The following is a 15,275-nucleotide window of genomic DNA, read 5'->3' as shown; positions in this document are numbered from 1 at the left end:
CGAACCTGTGTGTCCCAGAGCACTCACTGCACCCCTTTGTCTCTAAGAGGCTCCAGGCTGGCGAAGACGGGGCCTCTCGTGGGAGCATTCACAGCACTAGTGGCCCCGGAGCCAGGCTCTGCCGGGGGTGACTGGCCAGGAGGACAGATGGGCAGGCGTAGGAAGGAAAGCGAGAGCCCAGAAATGAGACGGTGAGGCCATAGGGGAGCAGCGGCACACAACATGAGCGGTGGGAGGACAGGAGCTGGACGGGGCCTCCCCACTGCCCAGGCAGGAGAGCATTCCCTGCCCCGAGAGGGGATGGGGCTGAAGGTCTTTGCACCAAAGCCCTGGCCTCACCCCAGAGGTGCATGGCTGGAACAGATGGGACACTGTGCCTGGGCTGCCACCCCTACCCAAGCGTAACCTCGGTGCCAGCACATCACGGTGTGCCCTGCTCGCTGCAAGTGCTAACCAACCCCCAGCCGGAACAGACAAGCCTGGGCCGCGAGAACCCTACAGCATGGCACTCCCGCGCCAGCTCTCCGCTCCGCCGAGCAGGGGTGGGTACGTCAGAATAGAAAGAGGGACAAGGGGCGTCCAACGAGACTCCAGCCCAGGCTGTGAAATACCCAGGAGGAGCCTGGTGATTAGCACCCCCGACCCCATTCTGTGCACAGGGCAGAAGAGATGATGCCCATAAATATAAAAGGAGCAAGCACCACAGCTGTTCACCCACCCAACGGGGCTCCTGCTCCCCAGGGCTGCTCTTGGAGAGACTGCCAAGGAAACAGACACCCTGGGTGTTCAGGACAGTCCCATGTGGGGGTGAGGAGCCAGGCAGAGCATCGGAGGGAAAAAACTCAAGCCATGGAAAGTGAGGGTGGGAGGTAAACACATTCGCCGGCCAGGAACGCTCAGCGCTGGGATGCAGACGGGCCAGGCAGGGGAGGACATTTCGCTGGCTTCCCTCTCCCGATAAATCAGTGCAGAGGAAAAGGGGATTTGGGTTTCTGCTCCTGGCGAGCCCGGGCCACAGAGCGGGGTGGGCTCACCTGGCATGGCCTTTCCCTGGCAAAGGAGGCCGTCGCAGGATGAGCCGGGCTCTGGCCTTGCAGCCGCAAAGACAGGCTGGTCCTTGGGATGGGGGAGCGCATTCTCCCTGCGGTCTGCGGGGCTGCTAGCTACATAACCAGAGTTAGCGGCTTGTGCTAGTGCAGACAAGCCGGCCGAGCGGAGCAGGGATGTGACACGAGCCCGTTCCCCCAGCAGGCAGAGCCAGTCCTGTTTCGGGCCTAACGCGGCTGAGGCCTGGGGGGCACCTGAGACTGACACATCCAACATGCCCAGGGCTGGGGGTTTCAGATGGGCACTGGGAACCACTCAGCTTTACCCGGCTGGGAATGGTTATTTTATGCATTTCATTAGCAGTGGCAGGGCAGGAGAGCGGGAGCTGGAACGACTCTCGGCCTCCAGGGCTGAGCCTGGCAGAGGTGGCTGCAGGCAGCTCGGGCTATCGTTAAAAATAAGCGGGGAGGGGGAGACTCATTCAGGGCAGCGTTTTTAGATCCTTCAGATCAAGTCCTCAGGCTTGGCACATAAAAGGCATTTCCCCATTCCAGCAGACGGCACCAGCTGACGCCCTGCACCTGCCAGGGTCAAGGGCCGCGGTTTTACAGATGGGACAGGATTAGAACCTGGGCCCCCAGACACGGCAGAGTCTCTAGACCGTGCTGCTGTGAGCGCACACTGTACCTATGGCTGGAAGGGCATTTCTCATACAACCTCCTTCGTTCACATGCTCCCAGAAGCATTCCTTGGGGGTCGCAACATCACGGGCCCAACCAGTGAGGAGTGCGTGGAAGATGTGTGGGGCTTCCCCCTGTGTGTGCGCCCCTCTCCTCGACCCCAGAGGTCCCATTAACCACTTCTGTACAATTGTACCAATAACTTCACCCCAGGTGAACATTACAGCTGCCAACCTGGGGGCAGGGCTGGCCCTCCAAGGAGGAAGCAGAAGCAGACACAGAAGGGAGGAAGAGTTTGCCGTGGGGTAATTCTCCTTCTGCAGAGAACTGCGGGGTCCGAGCAGCATGGGGATTGGGCCCAGTGCTGTGTTACTAGCTGGCTGAGAGTCCCGGTGAATCGCAGGAAGTGGGGGCTGCAGGGCCCTGACTCCCCCACACTCTGTGACACTGGCACACTGCCACGCACTCCCACCCCAGCAGAGGTGAGCGCCCCAGGACATGCTCCCAGGATTCATGAGCCAAAAGAGTATTTCCAGCCCTACAGGTCGGATGAGAAGAAACTGCCCTCAGCTGCAGGGCAGCACTGCATCAAGCCAGCCGCTAGCTTCCAGCCCATATTAGCTTGGTGATGGTGCAGGTAGGTCCAGGACTCTCACAACCGCAGCTCAAACTGCGGGACAGGCCTCCCTGTGCCTCAGTTCCCCATCTGTGCAATGGGGATGGCAGCTTGGCCCTGCACCCCAGGGATGTGGGGAGTGGCTCAGATACTGCCATGGGCCCATCGCCGTAGTATCTCAGGGACAGGTCCAGTCACTGAACTGGGTTTTCAAAACCTGGGTCTAAGGATGTGCTGGCCTCTCAGCAGCCATGCCAGAGGCCCGCCCCCCCGCCTCCTTCCAACTCTCACTGCTCCAACACCCCCTCACTGCATCGACCCCCCCCATGGCTCCCAGCTCTGCCCCCCAAATCTGAAAGTGTTGCGTAAAGCTCGTGCTAGGAACTGCACATCAGGAACCTCTTGACCAAATGACCCAGTGATTTGCTTTCCTCTGATCACACTGGGTCCCATTGCCCAGGAAAGGGGTGAAGACTGTGTCGTGATCTCGTTACCCAAACGGCTAACCTAAGCCCTTCGCCATCTCTGTGTAATGAATGTTGGTTTCCTTAACAACACTGAAGACAAACTGGAGCGTGGACTGTAGTTCACTTTATAATTCCACTCAAACCAGACACGATGGTTTCAGCGCAGACGTTCCAGAAGACGCCCCTGCCATGCACAACACACGGTCCCTGAAAACTGCTCAGACTCCCAGTGCAGAGTGCAGCTCAGGTTCGAGGACCTCCACATGGGACCTTGAGCCGACCAGCTACCACGATAACGGACTGTCGAGCCCTGGTCTCGCTGCACATGTGCACTTCACTCCTTTCGCCGGGTCAGGTAAGCTCAGGTCGATCCGGAATTACAAACTTTACCACGAATAACTTTTTCAATGCAGCCCACCCAAAGAGGCACTGGGGGCCATGCAGTGCATGAGAGAAATCCCAAGGGCCTGAGATCGGTTTGGGGAGGAGCTCCAGGTGCGTGCAAGAAAAGAGACAGATCATTAGAAACAGTCTGTGATGTTCTGAACATCTGATTCTTTCTGGGGGGCTGTAGCCTGGGAATCCCTTAGTCAAACGCCCCCCGTTTCAGCCCACTAGCCTGACCCTACATCGCCATGAGGAGCAGGATGTTTTACAAGATAATCCACGTGAGAATCCGGCTCTTACAGCACGTAGAAAATCAACCTGCAAACAGACACTCCTCAACTCTGCCGCTCTGCTCCAGCATCCTGTAGGCAGGGCAGCGGTGCCTGAGCCTGGAGCCCAAGGGCAGGACCTAATCTCACAGCCTGGCCAGGCCCGGCCTTTATATGGAAGTGCAGCTCCAGAGAGATGGAGAGACGGTGGGGGGAGGGGACTGATTCACATTTAACCAAGTCCCAACGTTTTTATCTCTCAGTGTCTCCCCCCCCCGCCCCTTAGCACAGGCCTCGGAAGATCTTTGGGGCAGGGACTGTGCGCACACTCTGCCTATCACACCGTGGGCACTAATGGCACACCGTAAGGAAGAGGTGTGGATTCTGCAGGGCAGCTGCATTTGGCCTAACGTCACCAGTTAGCCAGCCCTGCTCTTTGAGGGTCCAATCCTGCAAGGGGATCAGCGCCTCCCTGGAAACAAGGCCTTGGCACCGGGAGGGGAAAGCAAGTCCCCAGAGCGTCCCGGGCAGCTAGGTGGGAATTAGTTCAGTGTGACATGGCCGGGACAAGAGGGCAGTTCTCCACAAGCCAAGGGCTCTAGTCTCGGCTGGGCCCCCCTTGGTGCCAAACTCAGCACCACCGAGCAGCAGCCATGGCGGTAACCATCCATGGCTCCGATCTGGTGTGAATTAGGAACGCCCGAGCAGCAGTAGCAACCCGAGCCGAAGCCGTCGCCAGTTCTGCTGCCTGGGGTTTCTGTCTGTGTCTCATCCCCCCCACACACACACTGACCCCCTCTGCTCCCCAGCGGGGCTGGGATGTCTCAGCAGCAATCTTCAAACCAACAGCAGAGCCACCGGGCCTGCCGCCAGCCGCGCAGCTTTATGGCACTTTCATACTTGTTAGCCAGACGATCACCCAGGGATCATTCTCCTGCCAGCGGCCGCTCCGAGCAGCCACTGCTCTGCTCTGCTCACTGCTCCGCTCCCCCCAGCCCGCTTTATCTTTGTTCCCCTCACCAGCCTCCCAACCACAGCCCTGAGTCACCCCCACCGGCACACAGGGCCGATGGTAACTAAACATTCACCACTGGGGGTTGGGGCCTGGATGCAGGAGAAAGGGGCACACCCAGCACTCTCTTGATCCCCCCCAGAGCCCTAAAAAGCCAGCTGTGTTTAAAGCGGAAGGTCCTGCGCTCAATCGAATCTGCTCCCAATCACTTCCATGCACGCCTCCCCGCCAGCTGCCTTCCCTGCCGTCGGGCACTAAACCAGCACAGGTGACAATTCCAGCTTAGCCGCGAAGGCCTTGGAATGCTCTCCGAGAAGAAAGGGGACAGCCTCTTTCAAGGCACCTTTCTGGCAGCTAGCGACACGCTGCCCTTGGGGCCCTGCAGCCCGGCGCGCCAGTCACTATCACGACCATACGGAGGGGTCGCAGAACCCCTCCCTGCCCATCTCCCACCTCCTCAACAGACTCGCACGGGTCCCATCAGGGCATCCCCCTCGGCTCCTCCACATCCTCATCTTAGAGCTGCTCGGCAGCGACCACTGGCACACACAGCCCCAGGGGCTCCGAGCGGGGGACTGCCTCAGGGCTGGGATCAGGGGGGACAAGGACGACTGATCAGACAGTGAGCACCTTTCAAGGGACACTCCAAGAGAAAGCTGGTCACTGCGAGGACGGGCCGCACAGGAGTCTGGACCTCACTCCCTGCCCTGGAGCGCCCCGTCACGGAGTGTGGGGGAGTCCGGCCCTGCACCCCTCTTCCTGGGACCCACAGTGACTCTCAGCCAGCCAGTAAAACAGAAGGTTTATTGGACAACAGGAACACCGGTTACAGCAGAGCTTGCAGGCACAGTCAGGACCCCTCAATCAAGTCCTTCTGGGGGTTCAGGGTGCTTGGATCCCAGCTTAGGATCCCCTGAATTCCGCCCCACAGCCCCAAACCCAAACTGAATTGCCCCTCCTCCTGACGGCCGATTCCTTTGTCCAGCTTCCCAGGCCAAGGTGCTAACCCCCTCCCCTCTACCTGGCTCAGGTTACAGGCTTAAAGATCCTGTCCCTCACCTAAAGACATCCCCGGCTCTCCCATCCCCACACAGACAGTCCTTACTCCATCACAGCCCCACACAAACACCCGGGAAATCGGACGGGCTGTGCCACTCAGCTCTCTGATCTTGAAGTCTCTGAGTCTAGGTTCTGACTCCAGAGCACTGCCAAGGACGCAAAGCAAACGGTGAAACGGCAGAGTGAACCAGTCTCTCTCTCTCTCATTTCCCCGAGCTCTGGTAACCTTCACTGTGACAGAGAACAGAGGGGAAATTCCCCGCCAGGGACTGCCAGCCCAGGACTCCCCCAGGACTGTGCAGCCCCAGTCTGGAGGGGAGAGCTAGACTGGACTAACACCACAAATCTGTACAGCTCCTACACTTCCCGGTCCCAGACCTTCTCCCTTGCTGCACTCTGGGGCTGGAAGAGATGGGGTGCGCACCTAGATACATGTCACAGACTTACAAATACCAAAGGGCTCAGCTCTGAGGAGGAGGGAGCAGGTGTGTGGGGAAGGAGAGAAGCAGGTAACATTCAAACCACAGAGTCAACAGGAAGGCGCCTAACTCCCAACACCCCTCATTCGGCAGGGCTGCACACCCCGCACACATTGTGGTAAGGACTGAACGACAGGCGGCAGGATACAATGGGACAGTCTGCAACCCCCGGCGGTAACAGAGCTTCGGGATCTAGTCCCCTAAGTCAGAGATAGGAAACAACAGGAAACGCCTTCGCTTGTCTTTGCCAGCAGGTCACCAACTGGCGGGGAGTGACTGGTGAGGGAGGTACAGTCCCCTCGGCTTCCCACTCGGTTCCAACCCACGGTTTCAAACACCCCTCAGTGTCTACATTTCAGACTCGCGTTTCTCCAAACAGCAGGGACAGGCCCACCTGCACCCCCCAGCCTTGCCGCCGCTCAGGTGTATGCCCAATCCCTGCTGGAGCAGCTGTTCCTTCCAAGGGGAGCAGTGGGGGCAAAAGACACATTTGGCTTCGAGACTAAGCTTGACCAGTTTATGGAGGGGATGGTATGATGGGATAGCCTAATTTTGGCAATTAATTCGCCTTTGATTATCAGCAGGTAAGTATGCCCAGTGGTCTGGGATGGGATGAGATCTGAGTTGCTACAGAGAATTCTTTCCTGGGTGCTGGCTGGTGAGTCTTGCCCACATGCTCAGGGTTTAGCTGATCGCCATATCTGGAGTTGGGAAGGAATTTTCCTCCAGGGAAGATTGGCAGAGGCCCTGGAGGTTTTTCCCCTTCCTCTGCAGTGTGGGGCATGGGTCACTTGCTGGTGGATTCTCTGCAGCTTGAGGTCTTCAACCCACAATTTGAGGACTTCAATAACTCCGACATAGGTTAGGGGTTTGTTACAGGAGTGGGTGGGTGAGATTCTGTGGCCTGCGTTGTGCAGGAGGTCAGACTAGATGATCATAATGGCCCCTTCTGACCTTAAAGTCTAAGACTCGATAACTCTTCCCCCCACACTGAATGCAAGAAACCCGACCGGCTGGTCTGAGTGAGCAGAGAACGGAAACAGTCTGGAGATGCAGCACTTACCATGCCCACCATCACCCTAAAGCTGCCTCTGCCCCCTCTGGAGGCAGCTGTAGCGCTGGCCAGATGCAGACACAGCGTGGCCAGAAAAAACGCACGCGCCCTGCCCACAGTACAGCTTCTGCCACAGGTGGAGCTGCACCAGGGCTGAATCTGGCCAGTCACTGGGGAAGACAAGGCCTGCGTTGGTACTGCTGCCCCGTTCTCTGCCCAGCCATGGGCCATGCTGGACCTTGGTACAGCCGCAGCAGAGCAGAGCAACACCCCGAGGGCAGCAGCTGGGAACGAATGTCTGAACCTGGTGAGGGGCCCAAGGCAGAGCTGCGCAGCGGGAAACAGCCCCCAGTCCATTCACCACAGGAAGGGTCTTTCCCCAACCATCTCAGCATTACCAATGGGAACTGGCTACGGGCCGTGTGCGCTCAGGGCCACTGGAGAGCAAACAGGGAGGCCAGGACTGCAAAGCCCAGTTCAGCCGGGGTCCTCCTCTACTGGAGAGAGTGCTCAGAAGCACTGCGGCTTCATACATCCCACACGGCAGCCCTGCCATCTCTTGCAGCAATGCATTCTGGGACTTCAGAGCACCTACTCCACCACACTGGCCATCACTGTTTTTAATTTCAAGGTCACTGGCTGCCAATTACTCGCTGCGTGATGGGCTGATCCCCAGGTAAACCGCAAGGGCTTGTTTCAGGCTACAAACATTTATGTCCAGAATAACCTTTACAAGCATGTTACCTGCCCTGAGTTAAGCAGCAACGGAAGGAATCCAGTGCGGACAGTCCCCGGTGGCCAGCTGCACTGCTCACGCAGTGCTCTGGGGGAATTTCCAAACGATGCTCTGCAGTGGGGCCACTGGGGGCAGCCCTGCGGTTTCCAGCGCAAACAGCACCAGCCACACGGCCCAAAACACTGCATAAGGGCCGGGCCCGCTGGCACCACCAGCTCCAGGCGCTCTCTGCAATGGTGGAGACAGGGCCTGGCCGAACTGTCAGAGACCCAGACAGCCATGGCCGGCTGCAAGCAAGCTGTCAGCAGGAGACGATACCACTCCAGACCTGCATGTAGGTCACAGGGCAAGGGAAGGAGGTGAGAGAAAGGGCCGCGTGACCTGGAGCATTAGCCCGACGTGCAAAGGTGCACGCCTGGCTCCAGGCACAGCCGTTCTGCAGCAGGAGCTGAAACCCTTTACCACAGGTGTTTACACAGAGGGGGCTCGGCCTGGCTCTGTCACCGAAGTGGTACTGGTGGGTGGGGAGCCCCATGGCAAGAACAGGAAGGCTGGCGCTCCCTGGACCCCCCTGCCCGCTCTCAGACGACACTTCAACAGGCAGATCAGTCCAGCATCTCACGGACTGGTGCCAGAGCCCTACCCGCCCACCTGCCTGATCGTTAACTATGTCGCCAGCACCACCAAGCAGGGCCCATTCAGAGGGCCCCAGGGCAGGGGAGCCCGTCAGAGCAGCAGCAGCGCCCACACCTGGGGTGACAGTGCCCTTCTCACTCCAGCACGGGCCCCTCGGGCCCCAGTGCTGCAGACTCTCGGCGGTGGGGTTTTCTCCCGGGCGAACGCACGCACTAACCAGGATCTCTGTTTACGAGCGCTCGGCCCCTGCTCCCACGGGGCGAGTGAAACACTCCAAAGGAAAAACAAGAAAGCCCAAACACGCTGCGGCAGCAGCGCCAGTCCAAGGCTCCGGCTCTGCTCCAGGGATCAATTTCCCCCAACCCTTGCACAAGGCTGCGGGGCTCCAGGGAGCTCTGAGAACAGGAAGCCAGCGGTGTAATTTTGAAGGAAATTCTCAAAGCCAAGCCATTAAGGGCTAAAAAGGAGGCTGCATCCAATCCTATCGGAACAGAACAAAATAAAACACACCATAATGGCAGGTTCAATATTGAGAGTAACCCAATTCCAGATTTCCTCCTCTTAATCCTCCAGGAACCCGCAGATGGCTGGGGAAGGGGGGCTGTGCCCAGCCAGTTGAACAGGGGCTGTTTCTGCCATTTCCCCCCCCACGCTCTGAAACAAGGCTAGCTACTGGGAAGCATCACGGGAAGCGGGCGGTGCAGATGACTTCCAAGTGGAGGTAGAACTGGAGACAGGTACACGGGCAGGACTGCTCCCCCCGCCTGTGGTCAGTTCAGCCGCCAGGGAGCTCCATCTGAAAGGGGCCTGGCCCACTGATTGCCTTGGTCTCCGCTTTCGTAGCTCTCCGGCTCCATACTGAGCACCCTGGAGCCCTACACCGATGCAACATTCATCTTGCTGGTTAAGAGGAAATCCACCATCACATACACCTCTTCTGGTCTCATGCACTGGGATCAGACGCGGCATATGGGCCATGCCTCCAACCCCTTTCAAATCCCAAACCCGGCAGACGGGGATGGACCCACTTACACCCTACCACATTCCACTATGTTCTCTGAGCTCTCCCCACTTCCCCGTGCAGCTGGGTGCGCCGTGCATGCAGGGAGGTTTGCAGGGTAGGAGCTGCAGACTCTAGCCACCAGGATCTGGGTCTGAATGAACGTGGACAGGCCAAACCAACCTGTGTCAGCCTGCAGAGCTTGTCCATAAAGCAATCTCTGGAGGTAGGGCAGCACTGATTCTCCTCTCCAGGGCTCGATGCACCTTTCCCAGAAACCCTTGTGTCACACACTCCCGGCAGAGAACTGCCCAACACCCCTGGCCCAGGGGCATGTGGGCACAGGAGAGGCAGCAGGTACCTCTGAAAGGGCTTGGGGAGACCAGAGTGCTGGTTCTGTGGTCTTTTGGCCCCTGCTGCCCAATGCTGCAAGCCTAGATCTGCTGGCATTTCCTCTGAGATGCCATTTCCTCTGAGATCTCTGGGCAGCAACCTGGGAAAGCGGTGTCCCGGAGAGAACGGCCGCAGAGCCGAGTTTCGCCCCGAAGCACCGTACTCCCAGTGAGCAGCAGTGGGCACCTGCCCAGGGCTGTGCCGCTAGCCACACAGGTAGAAGCAGAGAACCCCAGGGTCCGAGGGACTGCAAGGGTCACCGAGTCTAACCCCACCCAGCAGGGGAAGGAGGGTGTAAAGAGAACGCCCAAGAGAAGCCAGAGGGAAGCCCTTGGCCTGTCTGTGAACGTCATCCTCCCCGTAGAGTCAGGAAGAACCTGGGCAGGCCTAGCTAGCTCCAGCAGCCCAAAAGGACGTGTTCCAGCAGCGCTCCAGCTAAGCCATGCAGAGCACAGCTGTCACGGCCGGGCTGGAGGCTCCAGGCCCACGTGGGGGCGGCGCGAGGAACGGGGAAGGGAGCAAAGTTGCGCTAGCTGGCTGCCTTTGGGGAGTAGAGGGACACGCCAGCCATGCACCTCCTTGATGTGGCCATCTCTCCTCCAGCGGCACTTGTGCGATCGCACGGCGGACAGGGTGTCAACATGTAGCAGACCTTCCCCGCAGAGAAGCTAACAGCTGCGTGGCACAATCTGCCATGTCAAGGGTAGGCCCCCCCACTCCCCGAGCTGGCCTGCATCAGCCAGGCCCTCCGCTATCGACTACCTGTCCCCATGCACCAGGGAATGAGCTGCCGCGCTCATCATCTGATCCATCACACGGCGCTCTGCCGGCATCCCTGCTTCGCACCTGCCAGGAAACACATGTGACCCTGCTGGAGTGAGTGCCTGGCAGCCGTTGCTTCCCCTGATTTAGCTGCTGGTAGGTGTTTTCGCCCCTGCCCGGGCTCGCACACTCAATGCCTGCCAGGTGCGACTCCCCAGCACCAGCAGCCCTGGCTCCAGGGCCGAGATACCAACACGGGCACAGACTGCCACTTCCCTGGGCTGAAAGAAAGGAGCCCGTCAGACCCAGCAACAGGCCGACGAGAGCTTGGAGGGGGCAGCGGGTGCTCGGGGGATACCCCCCTTCCGCCCCACGTTGCATTTGCCTGCTTTAATCCTATTGTTTGGAAAGCAGGCCTCTCCCCTCGACAGCAGCAATCGCTTCTGGCTTGGGCTGTGCGGTTTCCCTCCAGTGCCGGACCCCACCCCCCCGGCCTCCATCTCCTCCCCTTCCCCCTTCCAAAGCAGCTCCAGCTGTCAATGGCTCAGATTGGAAGTGCAGGTATGGGGCTGGCTTGCTGCCCGGCTCCCTTGTGTCTGTCTGGTGAAAGAGGAAGCCAGTCCACCTCTGGAATTCTTCACTCTCTCCTCATTCCTACTCTCCCCACTTCTCTCCTGGGGCTGCGGGGTCAGTCTCTCTCTCTCGGTCTCCCTTTTTTCCCTTGCCCCTATCAGATTACAATGCAGGCAGTGTTCACTCCAAATCCCCCACTGCACGTTAATTCTGCTCCTCTGTCTCGAACTACCAAACTGCCTTCCTGTGCCTCCTGTCTTTCCAGGCCTCCTCCGCTATTTTTTATCTCTGACAAATAGTGCACGTCAGCTCCAATTGGAGCCAGTGGGATGGGGAAGGGGCTGGGGGAGCAGCCTGCATCCCAGGAGGAGAGTGAGCACACAGGCATGCGGACCAGAAGCCAGGGGCCAGATGGACAGCACCAGCGGTCCCTCCTGAGAGCTCAGAACAGACGCCCTGGCCCCTCCCCAAGCCCTTGGCTGGTGTGTTCAATGCAGTGTTGATCCCAGAGTCCAAAGGGGAGGCACCAGAGTCCAGTGCTTGGAGCAGGGCTCCTGGGTTCCGTTCCCAGCTTTGACACAGACTCTCTGGGTGACCACGGGCAGATTACTTCACCCCCGTGCCTCAGTTTCCTTCTCTGTATAAGGGGGATCATACTAGCTGGCCTCACAAGGTGGCATTATGAGGCAGGGCTGTAAAACGCTCAGTGGTAAGTAGGAGCAGCACAACCTTGGGGGACAGACTCATGGGGCGACTGCTCAGGGGGCAGGTCTTGCCCCCAGATCGAAGCTCTGCTGGGTCCCACAGCGGGGGTGCAGCAGGAGAGCACTCACCAGGCCCCAGCTTGGGCAGGAGACCTTCCACAGAGGCCAGGCAGGACAAGGATGACAGCACAGGAAGGGACCGGGAGCAGGGCTCTGCACCCCTTTTGGAGTGAAGCAGGTCTCAGCTTGCCTCACCCGGGCCAATGACTTCCTTCTGCAGGGAGGGGGTGGGCAGCAGAGCTGGACTGCAGCTGTCTGGTCTGGCTGCAGGCTCCCCCAGCCCCACACCCCTGTAAGTAACAAGCCTCTGGACGTGCAAACTGCCCCCCAGCTGTTCTCAGAACACACCTGGCTGACAACCACAGGAGTCACTTTCCCAAGCACGCTCGGTTGCTGGCTCTGCTCCCTGGGGACAGAGGGGAAGGGGCAGCAGGTCTGAGTCCTGGAGACCCCAAACCTGGAGGAGCTTCTCATAGCCGGGGGCCACCCCATCCCCCTCCCCGGCCCTGTCACAGCCACAAGGACCAGGTGGCAAAGGCAGAGCGATGGCAGAGGGTGGAGAGCACAGGACCCGCTCGACACTAGCATGGAGGGGCAGCCCAAGGACACAGCTGCCCAGCATGCAAGGTGCCCGTGACCTCCGACGACCCTTCGGCAGGGCTGGTCCCCTGCCGGCTATCTGCACCCCCGTGGCCAGGCTGAGCCGAGTCCGGCCATCGCGAACGGCAGCTTCCCCAGCCACACTCAGGGAGCTGGGCCCCCAGCATGATAATTGCACCGTAACACGAGAACGGCCACACCGGGCAAGAGCAATGGCAGGCACAGCGGCTGGGGCTGGGGGCGTCACAGGGAGTGACCAGAACAAGGTGATTAGTGAGTGACCCAGCCCCCGTCAGCCCCTCCCAGCTACTGGCAGTCGGAGGTTGAGGGACGCCCAGGGCATGGGGCTGCGTCTCTGCCCATCGGGGCCAATAGCCATTGATGGATCTATCCTCCAGGACCTGACCTCGTTCTTCCGTCTCTCACCCAGGACGAGGCGGGTGCTGCTCACCGCTGGGTGTCTGGCCTCTCGGGTGCAGGGAGACTGGAGCCGTGTGAGGAAGGAGCCCAGTGCACAGCCCCGGGCCCCCCAGCCTGGTAGCAGAGCAGGGCCTGGGGCAAACAATGTTCTCTTGCAGCTGCACAAGAGTAGGGGGAAGCAGTCCTGATGCCACCACCTCTCCAGAGCCCCGCTCCCCCACAGCTAGGGCTCGCAGGTGGGCTCCCTGTGCCACGGACCCAGGGAGGAGGAGGGGGCGGGGGGAGACAGAGCATCTCCTGGCAAAGAGGCGCGATCAGCTGGGATCCCCCACCACACACAGGAAGCTTTAAGGCAGTTAATGAGGGGGAAAGTGCTCACTTGCTTCCTCTCCTCCCAGACCATAGTGGGGACGGCAGAGGCTGCCTTGGTGCCCTCCCCCAGCCGCAGCCAGGCCTGATTTATGGAGGGTTGTTTTCTTTAGCAAAGCCAGCTGTCAGCGGCTTTCCTGTCCGTGCCTCTTACCCTGCACCTGGAAGGGCCATGGGCCTTGGGGCCAGACCCCTCTTCCCAACGGGCTCAGAGCTAGATCGAGCGGCAGGCAGGCACGCGGGCTCCGGGCAGAAGGCTCGCTCTCCCACCCCACGCTACAGGCAGCACCCAAATGCAGGGTCCCCCCTCGGCCCAGCCCCACACTGAGCTGCAGGAGGCCTCTGACCGTGCTCTGTTCAGGCCAGCGTGACGCAGCCAGGACGTTAACCCTCAAGGGAGGGTCAGAAACTCAATTCTGCCCCAAGAGAGGCAGATCTGGAGCATGGTGCCCAGCAAGCGTCTGAGTCCATCCCGGCGGGGTTCAAGCCACTGAGCGGGGCAGAACCGGCTCCCAGCACATGGTACAATTCAGCTGCACCAGCGGGGAAGCCCCAGGCGTCCCAGCTGCTCCAGGCAGCTCCAGTGTGCAGGTAAAGGGACAGCGACCATCTCTTAGCACTAGCCCCTGTCGTTCCTGAATGCCCCTCCCACCGCTAGGGGAGGCAGGGGAAGCAGTCCTGATGCCACCACCTCTCCAGAGCCCCGCTCCCCCACAGCTAGGGCTCGCAGGCGGGCTCCCTGTGCCACGGACCCAGGGAGGAGGAGGGGGCGGGGGGAGACAGAGCATCCTGTGGCTATTCCTGTGGCTCGCCCCTGGAGGCAGGGCCCCCGAGAAAGGCACAGCAAAGCAGCCCAGGCAGCCACTGCTTAGCCACAAGCCAAGGGGACCCCTCTCCCAGCAGGGGACCTTTCCGTGCCCAGCTTACACCCATGCCCCACAGCACTGCCCCTGCTCCCCAGATGCCAGCAGCCGGTGCTCGAGCCTGTCCACCCTCCGCTCACTTACTGCCCACAGCGGAAAGTTTCCCTCTCCCCAGCCACGATTCCTTGCGTTTTGGCTTCTGCTCCCACAAGCCCAAATCAACTCTTAACGTTGGCAGGTTCCACTTTCTGTTTCGACACTGGTTGGATGTATCCGTTCTCAACACCTTGGGAGCTGCTCCCAAAGGGGACGCAGACACCCCGAGCGCCCCGCGGCACGCCGCCTTCCTCACTTGAGCCCAGAGCCTGGCAGGAGACACTGCCTCCATGGCTGACGCTGTTCATCCACCATCCTGCCCGGGGGCTCGCAGAGCCCGCAGGGAACAGCCCGCTCTCATCTCTATAGAGGGAGGTTGTGGTAAGGGACGACCACAGGGAAGTGACACCAGCACCTGAGGTGAGGACCTCCCCCCACACCCTGAGCTTCCCCACCGCCCTGAGCTGGACAGTGGTTGCTTTATGGGGGGTGGAAGGGGACACAGCTTTCCACAGCCTTGCTCAGCACGTGGGGCCAGCCCAGCTCAGAAGCTGCTCCAAGTGGCTGCGGCAGGGAAAGACCCTTTGGGGAGAGGCTATCTCCATCCCACCCACCCCCACACCCGTGACTGCGCCCCCACCATGGCCACGCTGCTCTGGGGGCAGCAGGTCAAACCCCACAGTTGAAGGCAGGGCTGCTAACGAGGCATGGGCCAGAGGGCAGGCCGGGGAACACTGTATGGGAGAGATGTTCGGGGTTCTCTAGCGGTGGGAGGGGGGAAGGGGAAACCCACACAAGACAGTTACTTGATTTTAGGGTGGGGACTGGGCACTACCAGCCTGAGCCAGTTGCCGCCAGCACCCTGCGCTGTGCCCAGACGCCGAGCGGCAATCTGATCTGCACACACGCAGTAACTCCTCTGGGGTGCTGTCTGCACCCACGGGGCTGCCTTGCTTGCAGCCTGGATGCTAGAATCCCCTGCCCCCCACTGGC

The 15,275-nt window shown here is 60.0% G+C and overlaps 1 protein-coding gene across 1 annotated transcript in view; it reads right to left on the bottom strand.

Annotated features, from left to right (window-relative positions):
• BOP1 (BOP1 ribosomal biogenesis factor) overlaps positions 1 to 15,275 on the bottom strand; it is a 99,711-nt gene that overhangs the window by 41,574 nt on the left and 42,862 nt on the right. The window lies entirely within an intron of this gene.

This window comes from Gopherus evgoodei, chromosome 2, assembly GCF_007399415.2.
Source record: "Gopherus evgoodei ecotype Sinaloan lineage chromosome 2, rGopEvg1_v1.p, whole genome shotgun sequence".
Classification (NCBI taxonomy): Eukaryota; Metazoa; Chordata; order Testudines; family Testudinidae; genus Gopherus; species Gopherus evgoodei.
Note: the sequence above shows the minus strand (reverse complement) of the source record. Positions and strands in the feature narration are given on the sequence as shown.